This window comes from Aquarana catesbeiana, linkage group LG02 (assembly GCF_042186555.1).
Source record: "Aquarana catesbeiana isolate 2022-GZ linkage group LG02, ASM4218655v1, whole genome shotgun sequence".
Classification (NCBI taxonomy): domain Eukaryota; kingdom Metazoa; phylum Chordata; class Amphibia; order Anura; family Ranidae; genus Aquarana; species Aquarana catesbeiana.
In genome coordinates, this window is record NC_133325.1 from 111,144,914 (window position 1) to 111,160,339 (window position 15,426).

At 48.4% G+C, this 15,426-nt stretch overlaps 1 protein-coding gene across 2 annotated transcripts in view; it reads right to left on the minus strand.

Moving 5' to 3' along the window:
* B3GLCT (beta 3-glucosyltransferase) overlaps window positions 1-15,426 on the minus strand; it is a 1,077,075-nt gene that overhangs the window by 566,129 nt on the left and 495,520 nt on the right. The gene's annotated exons all lie outside the window — the stretch shown is intronic.

The window sequence follows — 15,426 nt, forward strand, 5'->3', positions numbered from 1 at the left end:
CCAGAGCAGGTACTCAGAACAAGCCAGTGAAACAGAAACCCAGAGATCAGTGTAATAGAGGTAGTAAACAGGATCAGGACCCAGAAGGCAAGTCAGCCAGGCAAAAGTCTTTAACAGGAACACAGCAGAGAGTATCCGGATATGTTGACTAGGCAAAGGCACAGGAGATCTGATCCAGGCAGTTTAAATAGCCAGCAGGGCTAGCTGATGAGTAGGAAATGAAGACCAGGTGAGTCACTGTGGAATGAAGAGTACTGGCAATTAACCGACAGCCCAGCCCTGAGTGTGGTATCATTAATAACATAAAAAGGGGAAATATACTCACAAACCGGCGACCCGCTCCCGCTGTAATTGGACAAAGCGGGAGCCAGGCAGCAGGTCCAGCGGACCTGATGTCCGCCGAGACCTGCAGATCATTCCCGAGAGAAGCAGAACGGCAGTGTGCCTATGTAAACAAGCAGATCCCCATTCTGTGAGAAGGCGAGGTAGAGGTCCTGTGATTCTGCTAAGCAGGAACACGGATCTCTGCCTTCTCACAGTAAAAGCACATCCCCCACAGTTAGCAAGCAGCCCCTAGGAACACATTTAACCCTTTGATCGCCCCTGATGTTAACCCCTTGCCTGCCAGTGTCATTCGTATGGTAACAGCGCATATTTTTAGTACTTATCACTGTATTTGTGTCACTGGTCAGTTTGAAGCTGTGGAGCTTGGTGACTCAGTCTGAGCGTGCTCAGTTTGAAGCTGTGGAGCTTGGTGTAAGTGGAGCTGGATTAAGTGGGAGTTAAAAACAAGAGTTTAAAACAGGAGGTTATAACAGGGGTCATAGTACCTGTGTAGTGTGAGTATCTGAGTGTTGTCTGAGTAGTGTGTGTGGATCGTTAGTACTTGTGTATTGTGTACCTGTGTATTGTCTTGTCGTGTACCTGTGTATTGTCTTGAGTATTAGTGCCAGGAAGCTAGTTGTTAGGTAATTTGGACAGGGTAAAATCCCCAAATCCTCACTAAATTTAATAGGTACGATGCCCGGCGGATGTGGAGAGGCGACTCTTTGTACATCTTGCCGCATGTATGCGTTCCTTGATCATCCGATCGAGGGCGAATACTGCTGTGCAAAATGTAAGCACATTGTTTCCCTGGAAGCCCAGGTTCTGAATCTGGGGAAGCAACTGTCAGCACTGAGAAGTCCCTCCATACTAAAGGTGAGCCAGGAACGTACACGGCAGGTGCCGGCAGGGGCCAGCACAGAGGCGGGTGGAGACAAAGAGGTGCAGGCACTAGCAAAGAGTAGATGGGTGACAGTCAGGAGGGGTAGAGGGGGAAGTGCCAGGGAGGCCGATCCAGGACTGGAGCATCCCAATAAGTACGCTCCATTGAGTGACATTGGTGTAACCAGTCAGGGACCAGCACTGCTGGAGATGAGGGACTCTCCTAGCTGCCAGGGGAAGAACTTCTCCAGTGAAAGGGGGGGGCAGCAAAGGGAAAGGAAAGACAGATTCTGGTGGTAGGGGACTCAATTCTTAGAAGGACAGAGAGGGCAATCTGTAACCAAGACCTGAAGCGCCGAACAGTATGTTGTCTACCGGGCGCTCGGGTTCGGCACATCACGGATCTTGTGGACAGATTACTGGGAGGGGCTGGGGAAGACCCGGCTGTCATGGTGCACGTTGGCACCAATGACAAAGTCAGAGGCAGATGGAGTGTTCTAAAGAACGATTTTAGGGACTTAGGAGCTAAATTGAGGAAAAGGACCTCCAAGGTAGTGTTCTCAGGAATACTACCGGTACATCGAGCCACACCAGAGAGGCAGAGGGAGATTAGGGAAGTAAACAAGTGGCTGAAGAGCTGGTGTAGTAAGGAGGGGTTTGGGTTCCTGGAGGACTGGGCCGACTTCTCAGTCGGTAACCGGTACTATAGAAGGGACGGACTGCACCTAAATGAGGAGGGTGCAGATCTGCTGGGAATGAAGATGGCCAAAAAGTTAGAGGGGTTTTTAAACTAGGCGATGGGGGGGGAGGGTCCAGAGACAGTGATAGCCAGCGCAGAAGATATTCCAGAGGGTAGTATTGGGGGCATTAGTGGTAGGTTAACCAAAGCACAAAAACACAAGGTGAGTATAGTAGCAAGTCCAAGTTGCAATCTTGAAACACCCAATACGAGGACAATATGCGACCGGTCTAAACTATGTGGCATGTTCACCAATGCCAGGAGCCTGGCGGACAAGATGGGTGAACTAGAGATACTGTTGTACAAGGAGGACAAGGAGGATTTGGATTTGGGAATTTCAGAGACCTGGTTCAACAGCTCTCATGATTGGCTGGCAAACATTCAAGGGTATACCCTATAAGGATAGAGAGGGTAAAAAAGGGGGAGGGGTATGCCTATATATCAAGAATAATGTACAAGTGAATGTGAGAGATGACATCACTGAGGGGGCTAGGGAGGAGGTGGAATCTTTATGGGTAGAGCTCCAAAGGGATGAAGCTAAGGGGAAAATAATACTGGGAGTATGCTATAGGCCCCTTAACCTGAGGGAGGAAGTGGAGACGGATCTCCTATCACAAATTGGATTAGCAGCAAGGATGGGAAGTGTTATCATAATGGGGGATTTTAATTATCCAGACATAGACTGGGCGGAGGGAACCGCGCATTCATTTAAGGCTCGCCAGTTCCTTAAGTGTCTTGCAGGACAATTTTATGGGTCAGATGGTAGATGCACCAACTAGAAATAAAACATTACTGGATCTACTGATTACCAACAATACAGACCTGATAACAGATGTGGAAATACGGGGCAATTTAGGTAACAGCGATCACAGGTCAATTAGTTTCAGTATAAATCACACAAATAGGAGACATGAAGGGAACACAAAGACACTGAATTTCAAAAGAGCCAACTTCCCTAAACTACAAACCTTGCTAAAAGGCATAAATTGGGATAAAATATTAGGAACAAAGAATACGGAGGAGAGATGGGTTTGCTTTAAGAGCATATTAAATAAGGGCATTAGCCAATGTATCCCATTGGGTAATAAATTTAAAAGGGCGAACAAACATCCTGGATGGCTTAACTCCAATGTAAAAATGCATATAAAAGCAAAGGAGAAGGCCTTCAAAAAATACAAGGTTGAGGGATCATCCACAGCATTCAGAATTTATAAAGAATGCAATAAGAAATGTAAGGGTGCAATTAGGATGGCTAAGATAGAACATGAAAGACACATAGCGGAGGAGAGCAAAAAAAATCCCAAGAAATTCTTTAAGTATGTAAACAGTAAAAAAGGAGGACAGACCATATTGGCCCCATAAAGAATGAGGAAGGACAACTGGTTACAAAGGATGGGGAGATGGCAAAGGTATTGAATTTATTCTTCTCCTCAGTCTTCACGAGTGAATCGGGGGGCTTCAGTAACCAAAACTGCAGTGTTTATCCTCATGACACAACACAGGAAGCACCTACATGGTTAACAGAGGACGGAATTAAAATTAGACTTGAGAAACTTGACATTAATAAATCACCGGGACCAGATGGCTTGCATCCGAGGGTACTTAGGGAACTCAGTCAGGTGATTGCCAGACCGTTGTTCCTAATTTTTACAGACAGTCTATTGACTGGAATGGTACCAGCTGATTGGAGAAAAGCCAATGTAGCACCAATATTTAAAAAGGGCCCAAAAAACATCCCTGGGAATTACAGACCAGTTAGCCTAACATCAGTAGTATGTAAACTCTTGGAGGGGATGATAAGGGACTATATACAAGATTTTAGTAATAAGAATGATATCATTAGCAGTAATCAGCATGGATTCATGAAGAATCGTTCTTGCCAAACCAATCTATTAACCTTCTATGAGGAGGTGAGTTGCCATCTAGATAAAGGAAGGCCCGTAGACGTGGTGTATCTGGATTTTGCAAAAGCATTTGACACAGTTCCCCATAAACGTTTACTGTACAAAATAAGGTGCGTTGGCATGGACCATAGGGTGAGTACATGGGATGAAAACTGGCTACAAGGGGGTGTTCAGAGGGTGGTGATAAATGGGGAGTACTCAGAATGGTCAGGGGTGGGTAGTGGGGTTCCCCAGGGTTCTGTGCTGGGACCAATCCTATTTAATTTGTTCATAAACGACCTGGAGGATGGGATAAACAGTTCAATCTCTGTATTTGCAGACGATACTAAGCTAAGTAGGGAAATAACTTCTCCGCAGGATGTGGAAATCTTGCAAAAAGACCTGAACAAATTAATGGGGTGGGCGACTACATGGCAAATGAGGTTCAATGTAGAAAAATGTAAAATAATGCATTTGGGTGGCAAAAATATGAATGCAATCTATACACTGGGGGGAGAACCTCTGGGGGAATCTAGGATGGAAAAGGACTTGGGGGTCCTAGTGGATAATAGGCTCAGCAATGGCATGCAATGCCAAGCTGCTGCTAATAAAGCAAACAGAATATTGGCATGCATTAAAAGGGGGATCAACTGCAGGGATAAAACGATAATTCTCCCGCTCTACAAGACTCTGGTCCGCCCGCACCTGGAGTATGCTGTCCAGTTCTGGGCACCAGTCCTCAGGAGGGACGTACTGGAAATGGAGCGAGTACAAAGAAGGGCAACAAAGCTAATAAAGGGTCTGGAGGATCTTAGTTATGAGGAAAGGTTGCGAGCACTGAACTTATTCTCTCTGGAGAAGAGACGCTTGAGAGGGGATATGATTTCAATTTACAAATACTGTACTGGTGACCCCACAATAGGGATAAAACTTTTTCGCAGAAGAGAGTTTAATAAGACTCGTGGCCACTCATTACAATTAGAAGAAAAGAGGTTTAACCTTAAACTACGTAGAGGGTTCTTTACTGTAAGAGCGGCAAGGATGTGGAATTCCCTTCCACAGGCGGTGGTCTCAGCGGGGAGCATTGATAGCTTCAAGAAACTATTAGATAATCACCTGAATGACCGCAATATACAGGGATATGTAATGTAATACTGACACATAATCACACACATAGGTTGGACTTGATGGACTTGTGTCTTTTTTCAACCTCACCTACTATGTAACTATATGTAACTATGGTCCCCAAAGTGTCACTTAGCAACCAATTTGTCAGTCGCAATCCCACTATAAGTCGCTGACTGCCTCCATTACTAGTAAAAAAAAAAAAAAAAAATCTGTAACTATTCCATAGTTTGTAGATGCTATAAATTTTGCACAAACCAATCAATATACGCTTATTGGGATTTTTTAACCAAAAATATGTAGCAGAATACATATTGGCCTAAATTGATGAATAAATCAGATTTTTTATATTTTTTTTGTTTTTTATTATTGGATTTGGTAATCCAAAAAGAAATATTGTTTTGTTTTTTCCCCAAAATTGACTGTATTTTTTTATTTATAGCGTAAAAAGAAAAAAACACAGAAGGTGATCAAATACCACCAAAAGAAAGCTCTATTTGTGGGTAAAAAACGGACATACATTTTATTTGGGTACAGTTTTGCACAACCACTCACTTGTCAGTTAAATTAAAGCAGTGCCATATCACAAAAAATGGCCTGGTTATGAAGGGGGGTAAACCTTCCAGAGCTCAAGTGGTTAAAGGAGAAGTATAACCAAAGCTTGTTTGGCTGTACTTCTCCTATGGATCACAGGAGTGCAATTCGTTTTGCACTCCTGTGACCCATTTTCAGCAGAGAGCGGACTGAAGTCCACTCTCTGCTGACGTCACCGATATCAGTCCTTGCACCGCGTCATCATGACCACGGAGTCGGGATCCACCAGGTGCCTGGACTGACACCCGGCTCAGCCTCTCAGTGAGCCACGGAGAGAGCCTGAGATGGCTGCTCTACTCCCTCCACAGCTCAGCGCTCCAGGAGGAGGGGAGGAGGGGGAAGAGCAGAGAGTTGCGACTGACAGTCAGTCACCAGCTCTCTGCTCACGGAGCTCTGAAAACCGAGCGATCGGTGGTGTTCGATCACTCGGTTCTAAGTGCAGAGGTGCCAGGGGACAGATGCAGCATCGGACCCATGCTGCATCCACCTAGGTAAGTATGACTATGCAAAAAAAAAAAAATTCCTTTACTTCTCTTTTAATGAATAGGTGAAAACTCCATGCAATTATTAATAACGTGCCAAAGAAAAATGAATTTGGTCACATCATGATTTGTGAGTTCCATCCAGGGCCGGACTGGCCTACTGGGATACCGGGAAATCCCCCGGTGGGCCGGCTGTCTGGCTGCCCCTGGGGCCGCTGCCCTCAGGGCAGCGGCGCCTGAAAGAAACATGGCTGCGGGGCCGCCGGGCTGACATGTAACTGCGCAGGTGCCAGCGCTGTTCTCGGATTGTTTTCGGAAGTGTGTACGGGCTTTCCGGAGCTAGCCGTGTTCGGGAAAGCCCGTACACACTCGGCAATTCTCGGAAATGCGGGTGCATGTGCAGTGACACGATGGCGCCGAGCGGCGCCATTTTTAAAAGTAAAGGAGTTACAGCGCTCACCGCAGTGAGTACTCATCTGGTGGACTCTTCCTCCTGCCCCCCCTGCAGCCTCTGACCTCCTGCCCCCCCTGCAGCCTTTGACCTCCTGCCCCCCCTGCAGCCTCTGACCTCCTGCCCCTCCCAACAGCCTCTGACCTCCTGCCCCTCCCAACAGCCTCTGACCTCCTGCCCCTCCCAACAGCCTCTGACCTCCTGCCCCTCCCAACAGCCTCTGACCTCCTGCCCCCCCCCGCAGCCTCTGACCTCCTGCCCCCCCACAGCCTCTGACCTCCTGCCCCCCCCCGCAGCCTCTGACCTCCTGCCCCCCCACAGCCTCTGACCTCCTGCCCCCCCCCGCAGCCTCTGACCTCCTGCCCCCCCTGCAGCTTCTGACCTCCTGCCCCCCCCCGCAGCCTCTGACCTCCTGTTCCCCCCCCTGCAGCCTCTGACCTCCTGTCCCCCCCCTGCAGCCTCTGACCTCCTGTCATCCCCCCGCAGCCTCTGACCTCCTGTCATCCCCCGCAGCCTCTGACCTCCTGTCATCCCCCCGCAGCCTCTGACCTCCTGTCATCCCCCCCGCAGCCTCTGACCTCCTGTCACCCCCCCCGCAGCCTCTGACCTCCTGTCATCCCTCCCGCAGCCTCTGACCTCCTGTCATCCCCCCGCAGCCTCTGACCTCCTGTCATCCCCCCGCAGCCTCTGACCTCCTGTCATCCCCCCCGCAGCCTCTGACCTTCTGTCATCCCCCCCGCAGCCTCTGACCTCCTGTCATCCCCACCCGCAGCCTCTGACCTCCTGTCATCCCCCCCGCAGCCTCTGACCTCCTGTCATCCCCCCCGCAGCCTCTGACCTCCTGTCATCCCCCCCGCAGCCTCTGACCTCCTGTCATCCCCCCCGCAGCCTCTGACCTCCTGTCCCCCCCTGCAGCCTTTGACCTCCTGTCCGCCCCCTCCCTTCCGCAGCCTCTGACCTCCTGTCGTCCCCTCCGCAGCCTCTGACCTCCCCTGTACCATCCGCGGCCTCTGACCTCCCCTGTACCATCCGCGGACTCTGACCTCCCCTGTAACATCCGCAGCCTCTGACCTCTCCTGTACCATCCGCAGCCTCTGACCTCTCCGGTACCATCCGCAGCCTCTGACCTCTCCGGTACCATCCGCAGCCTCTGACCTCTCCTGTACCATCCGCAGCCTCTGACCTCTCCTGTACCATCCGCAGCCTCTGACCTCCCCTGTACCATCCGCAGCCTCTGACCTCCCCTGTACCATCCGCAGCCTCTGACCTCTCCTGTACCATCCGCAGCCTCTGACCTCTCCTGTACCATCCGCAGCCTCTGACCTCTCCTGTACCATCCGCAGCCTCTGACCTCTCCTGTACCATCCGCAGCCTCTGACCTCTCCTGTACCATCCGCAGCCTCTGACCTCTCCTGTACCATCCGCAGCCTCTGACCTCCCCTGTACCATCCGCAGCCTCTGACCTCTCCTGTACCATCCGCAGCCTCTGACCTCTCCTGTACCATCCGCAGCCTCTGACCTCCCCTGTAACATCCGCAGCCTCTGACCTCTCCTGCAGCCTCTGACCTCTCCTGTACCATCCGCAGCCTCTGACATCTCCTGTACCATCCGCAGCCTCTGACATCTCCTGTACCATCCGCAGCCTCTGACCTCCCCTGTACCATCTGCAGCCTCTGACCTCTCCTGTACCATCCGCAGCCTCTGATCTCTCCTGTACCATCCGCAGCCTCTGACCTCCCCTGTAACATCCGCAGCCTCTGACCTCTCCTGCAGCCTCTGACCTCTCCTGTACCATCCGCAGCCTCTGACCTCTCCTGTACCATCTGCAGCCTCTGACCTCTCCTGTACCATCCGCAGCCTCTGACCTCTCCTGTACCATCCGCAGCCTCTGACCTCTCCTGTACCATCCGCAGCCTCTGACCTCTCCTGTACCATCCGCAGCCTCTGACCTCTCCTGTACCATCCGCAGCCTCTGACCTCTCCTGTACCATCCGCAGCCTCTGACCTCTCCTGTACCATCCGCAGCCTCTGACATCTCCTGTACCATCCGCAGCCTCTGACCTCCCCTGTACCATCCGCAGCCTCTGACCTCCCCTGTACCATCCGCAGCCTCTGACCTCTCCTGTACCATCCGCAGCCTCTGACCTCTCCTGTACCATCCGCAGCCTCTGACCTCTCCTGTACCTTCTGCAGCCTCTGACATCTCCTGTACCATCCGCAGCCTCTGACATCTCCTGTACCATCCGCAGCCTCTGACCTCCCCTGTACCATCTGCAGCCTCTAACCTCTCCTGTACCATCCGCAGCCTCTGACCTTTCCTGTACCATCCGTAGCCTCTGACCTCTCCTGTACCATCCGCGGCCTCTGACCTCTCCTGTACCATCCGCGGCCTCTGACCTCTCCTGTACCATCCGCGGCCTCTGACCTCTCCTGTACCATCCGCGGCCTCTGACCTCTCCTGTACCATCCGCGGCCTCTGACCTCTCCTGTACCATCCGCAGCCTCTGACCTCTCCTGTACCATCCGCAGCCTCTGACCTCTCCTGTACCATCCGCAGCCTCTGACCTCTCCTGTACCATCCGCAGCCTCTGACCTCTTCTGTACCATCCGCAGCCTCTGACCTCTCCTGTACCATCCGCAGCCTCTGACATCTCCTGTACCATCCGCAGCCTCTGACATCTCCTGTACCATCCGCAGCCTCTGACATCTCCTGTACCATCTGCAGCCTCTGACCTCTCCTGTACCATCCGCAGCCTCTGACCTCTCCTGCAGCCTCTGACCTCTCCTGTACCATCTACAGCCTCTGACCTCCCCTGTACCATCTGCATCCTCTGACATCTCCTGTACCATCCACAGCCTCTGACCTCCCCTGTACCATCCGCAGCCTCTGACCATCTCTTGTCTTATATCACGTCTGCAGTCTGGAGTGGAGTCAAGAGTGGGAGTGCCTCAGGGATGGGGGTCATGGGAGAAGTCAGACATGTATGGACTGTGGAGAGGAAACTATGGGATAAAACCAGAGCCACCGAGCTGGAGCCGACTGACTGAGCCCTGTATGGTGCACCTGAGAGGAGGTCAGTGACGGCGCCGCCAGGTCAGCCTGAGAGGGGGAGGGGTCAATACAATATTGTAAGGGGGCACTGATATAAAGGTTTACCCCTTATATCAGTAAACCCCCGTACCTTAGTGTTTTCTTTCTGCGGAAGGTGGTCTCTGGTCACCAGAGTCCTCCCCACATTCCCAGAGTTCCCCTTTACATCATAGTCTTACAGTGCAAGGGGGAACTCTGATGTAAAGGGGAATGCAGTGGACTCTGATATAAGTGGGGTCTCTGGTCACCAGTGCCCCCCTTTTATATCAGAGTTCCCTTGCACTGTAAAGGGGAATCCTCCTGATATATGGGGGAACTCTGTGTTGGGTTATATTAATCTGACTTTCATGTAAATGGAGAAATATGGTTTTTGACTTTTAACTTACGGTAACACATTGCTAATAGCAGTTATAGCTTAAATATTGATATTTGCACTGAAAACTGCCATTTACGGCACCTTTTTTTTGCAGTGTCAATAAAAAATGTGCCAGTAAATGCCATGATTTTTGCCAGAAAAAAATTGCTGCTGATTGTAAATTCCATGTCTCTCTTATCTATATATAATACACTCTTCAAATGTGCTTTAAAATGTATGGTTTTCCCTTTTGTGAACAAGAAAATAATGACGTTATGCGGTTGGGCTGGTATAAAAATACTATGGGGCTGGTATGAAAATATTTCCAGGGCTGGTTTTTATTCCCAGTCTGGCCCTGGTTCCATCAGAGAAAAATTTGACATTTGGAGGTAGGTAGAGTGCTTACCAGACTGTATGCCTCCCAAGCATACCCCGGAATGAAAGGATGCTGCTCGGGAACTCCCCAAGCTCTTATACTTAGCACGGTCTGTTGTTCCAGATCTTAACCATGCCCAAACTGCAACCCTCAGGATACAACTTTGCCATGCTTACCACATACTACTTGGTCTACAAACATCCAAAAGGGACAAGAAGGCTCTCATGGTGTAGTAAATTAACATACATTACACATGCTTTACAAAATACTTGAAAAGCCATAAAAAAAGCCAGTTAGAAAACATGACATCAGTTTTTCCAATGCATTTTGTCCAATTAGACATCATCAGGGGCTGTATTTTTCACCTATTCATTAATTATATAGTTACTCAATGAACATATATTTGCATGATAAATTTGGTGATATTTTTTATTTATGTTTTTATTTGTTTACTGATCAAGTGTGGATACTCAATTGTTTACAGTATCCATTTAGTTGTTTGATGCACATATATTTAACTGAATATTTATTTAGGTGGTTGTAAAGGCAGAAGGTTTTTTTATCTTAATGCATTCTATGTCTGGATGCTGTGTAAAATCTACATAAAAACAGAAAGGAATGCTTTGCAAATCTCAAAAACCCATATTGTATTTACAATACAAAATAGAAAAACATATCAAATGTTTAAACTGAGAAAATGTGACATTAAAAAAAAAAACATTTACAAAATGTTGTTAAAAGAAGAGGGAATCCTACGCCGTAAACATGGCCCTATCCCAACTTTTGTGAGACGTGTTTTAAAATTACCTTTTTTTCCTAAAATTTTACATTTTTTCAGTTTGATAGGTTTTATATTTCCTATTGTGAATAAAATATGGGTTTATGAGATTTGCGATCATTATTTGGGGCTGTATAAACAGGATGTTTCTGTGTACAGGAAAACATGTTCGCCACAAGGATATTTGTAAAGCTACAGAGAAATGTCACACAGAGGAGAGGGCTATGGCGCCATCTTAGTAGTTTGTATTCTCACAACAGGGTTTGGAAGAAAAAAAAAAAAAATAAGATGACACAAGAAGACGATGTCTTCACTATGTTCAAAGTATTTATGAGGTTTCTTTCATGGAGCATAATGAATTTAGCAAAAATTAACACTGATATAAGAGAAGCCCAAAAAATGAAACATGCAAACATCTGTAATAAAAAAAAAAATCATTGTTTAGTAAATCTCTGCAATACTCTGGCTGTTATAATACCAAAACAATGATGGCATCTTCTGCACATACATCTTGGAAAGCTTTAGAACTAACTAGTTAAAGGCCAATTCCACCTTTTGCAACATACCTGTATGTAGCGTATTTAGGGTGCAACATGTTGCTAAGTAACCCAAATCCCCCCAAATCAGTTATTTTCCCCCTCAGTAGCGGTGAAATATTTGAAATGAGCGAGGCTGTTTGGGGCTTCGCCCATAGAGCCTCATCATTCATTCACAGAGAATGAAAAATGTACAAGTACTTGCTGCCACTTTCTGGTGCATACGTACATAGTTAGTCAGGTTGAAAAAAGACACAAGTCCACCTAGGTCAACCAAAAAAAATACAATCCCATATACACAATCTTATACCCACAGTTGATCCAGAGGAAGGAGAAAAACCCCAGCAAAGCAGGATCCAATCTGCTACAGCAGGGGTAAAAATTTCTTCCTGATCCCCTGAAAGGCAATCAGATATTCCCTGGATGAACTTTACCTATGAATATTACTATCCCGTTATATTATGTACATCTAGGGGGAAAAAAGGCCTTTTTTAAAGCAATCTACTTAGCTGGCCAGAACCACCTCTGGAGGGAGTCTATTCCACATTTTCACAGCTCTTATTGTGAAGACACCTTTCTGTATTTGGAGATTCAATCTCTTTTCTTCCAAATGTAAAGAGTGCCCCCTTGTCCTCTGTGATGAGTAACACCAAGTTCACTATACAGACCCCTTATGTATTTGTACATGTTGATCACATCCCCCTTAGGCCAGGTTCACACTGGTACGACAAACACTCCGACATTGGGAGATCATGTAGCATGACATGTGAAAATCAATGTTTCCCTATGGGAGCCATCTTAACTGGTCCGACACAAGTCAGCCCGACTTTGAAAATGCTCCCTACACTACTTTGGTCCGACTTTGATCCCACTTCAGCCCATTAAATATCAATGAAGTCGGATCAAAGTCAGATCGCCATCTTGACTGATCCGACTTTGGCATGCGACTTGTGCTCTGATGATCTTGAGGGGGAACTTCACGCCAACTTTAAAAAACAAAAAGGACATGGGTTCCCCCTCCAAGAGTATACCAGGCCCCCTTGGTCTGGTATGGATTTTAAGGGGAACCCCCACGTCGAAAAAAACCCACGGGGGTCCCCCCAAAGATCCATATGAGACCCTTATCCGAGCACACAGCCTGGCAGTTCAGGAAAGGTGGTGGGGGCGAGCGAGTGCCCCCCCTCCTGAACCGTACCAGGCCACATGCCCTCAACATGGGGGGTGGGTGCTTTGGCGCAGGGGGGCTCCAAAGCACCTTGTCCCCATGTTGATGAGGACAAGGGCCTCTTCCCGACAACCCTGGCTATAGGTTGTTGGGGTCTGCGGGCGGGGGGCTTATCGGCATCTGGAAGCCCCCTTTAAAAAGGGAGCCCTCAGATCCCGGCCCCCTAACCTATGTGAATGAGTATGGAGTACATTGTACCCCTACCCATTCACCTAAAAAGAGTGTCAAAAATAAAACACATTACATATGTTTTTAAAGTAATTTCTTAGGCAGCTCCGGCGTCTCTTCTGATTTCTTCTCCCCTCTCCGGCTCTTCTGTGTCCTTCACTGACGTCGTCTGCCTCTGTTGGATCTTTTCCCCTCTCTGGTTCTTCTCCGCTCGCTCTCCGGTTCTTTTCCCTCTGTCCGTTGTCTTCTGACGGGTCTCCTACGCTATCCTCTCGTTCTTTTACCCGGTTTTCTCCACTGTCTTCTCCCTCTGTTCTTCCGATGTTGACTCGGTGCGCGGTGTGCCACTACTTATATTGGCATGGGGGGGTCACCAGAGGCACACCTCTTATGACGTCACCGCCCATCATGCCCCAGGTGGTGACGTCATAAGGGTCGGGGCCTCCGCCTTATGTCACACAGTGACCCCGCCCCATGCCTATATAAGTAGTGGCACACCCCGCACCCAGCATTAGAGCGGGAGAGAACATCGAGTCAGAAGAGAGGGAGAAGAACCAGAGTGGGCTAGAAGACATCAGAGCAGAAGACCCAGAGAGGGGAGAAGATGAAGTCAGAAGAGACGCCGGAGCTGCCTTAATAAATTACTTTAACACCCTGTGTGCTGTGTTTTATTTTTGAGACTTTTTTTTCAGGTGAATGGGTAGGGGTACAATGTACCCCATACTCATTCACATAGGGTGGGGGGTCGGGATCTGGGGGCCCCTTGTTAAAGGGGGCTTCCAGATTCTGATAAGCCCCCCGCCTGTAGACCCTGACAACCAACGGCCAGGGTTGTCGGGAAGAGGCCCTTGTCCTCATCAACATGGGGACAATGTGCTTTGGGGTGGGGGGGGCGCAGGGAGTCTGGATCCGCCAGGTTCCTGTCTCAGCCTCTCAGCGAGCCGCTGAGATTCTGAGACGGCCCCTCCGCCCCCTCCACAGCCCAGTGCTCCAATGAGCAAGGAGGGAGATGAGCAGAGGCACCAGGGGACAGAAGCAGCATCCACCTAGGTAAATATTAATCAGGGAAAAAAAAGACACCTAACTTCTCTTTTAAATAGACTATAGTGCGTTTCTGAAAAATGGAAAACGCACAAAAAAGCACATAGGTGTGAACGTAGGATCAAAGGGAAATATAGCTTAAACCTAAGTACTCTTAAAACTGCCCCATCCCCCTCATAAAACCTATGCTGACTAACATGTGTAAGAAAGATGTATATACTTACCTATTTTCAGGCTGCTCCATGTAATTCCGCTCCCCTGTGTCAGCCAACACTGCTATAGGTGAGAGAAGGGAGTGCGGACCACATTAGGCCATTGAAGCCTATGGGTGATGTCACCAGTCTTTACTAGCTGTTGTTGGAGTGCTCTCTCCTCTCGCCTGTAGCCCCACTGGCTGACATAGGGAGAAAATCACATGACCAGACTGGTCCAGGCTGAAAATATGTAAGTACATACATCTTTCTTACACAAGTTAGTAAACATAAGTGTTAAGAGGAGAGCGGGGACAGTTTTAAGAGAAGTTAGGGTTAAGCTGGAATTCCACTTTAAAAAATGTTCCCCCCCGCTGATAACAGAAAAGTTAGCTTATCATTGCTTGCTAAGAACAAAGACAACTCTTATTTTCAGTTCTCTAGGCCCATCAGTTTTCTAATCATGCTCACATGCAGTGGCGGCTGGTGCCCAAAATTTTTGGGGGGCCCAAACTGGAAAATACTGCCCCCCCAATTGCAGCCTCACTGTGCCCATCAATTGCAGCCACTGTGCCCATCATATGCAGCCATTGTGCCCAACATATGCAGCCACGTGTGCCCATCATATGCAGCCACCTGTGCCAATCATATGCAGCCACTTGTGCCCAGTATATGCAGCAACTTGTGCCCAGTATATGCAGCCACTTGTGCCCAGTATATGCAGCCACTTGTGCCCATCAAATGCAGCCAGGAACGTCCCCCGGCTGTCACTTCACTAACCCCCTCCCCCTAGCCCAAATGGGTAATGACATGCCCAAAGTTACAAGAACATTTTTCAGCAAATGCAAGAATGAAGTCAGCAGGAAAACCTGGTGCCAGTAACCTGTTATCACCATCAAGTCTCTGCTCTCTGAAAGCTACACACTCTTCCAAACAAGATTTCCAATCTCCTCAAGGGGCAGCATGTACCTACACAGCTCTAAACAAAGCTTGGAATAAAATGCATTTGAATTGTAAGCATAAAGTGTTTTGAGTAATTGTGAAACAAAAGTGTTAGAAATTAATCTGAAATCTAAGTACAGAACATTTCAGAAACAACAGAAAGAGAAACGAGCAGTGAGAGATGAGTAAGCAATTTTGAAACATTGGCTACAAAAGATTTGCAAATGGCAGCATAAGACAAGC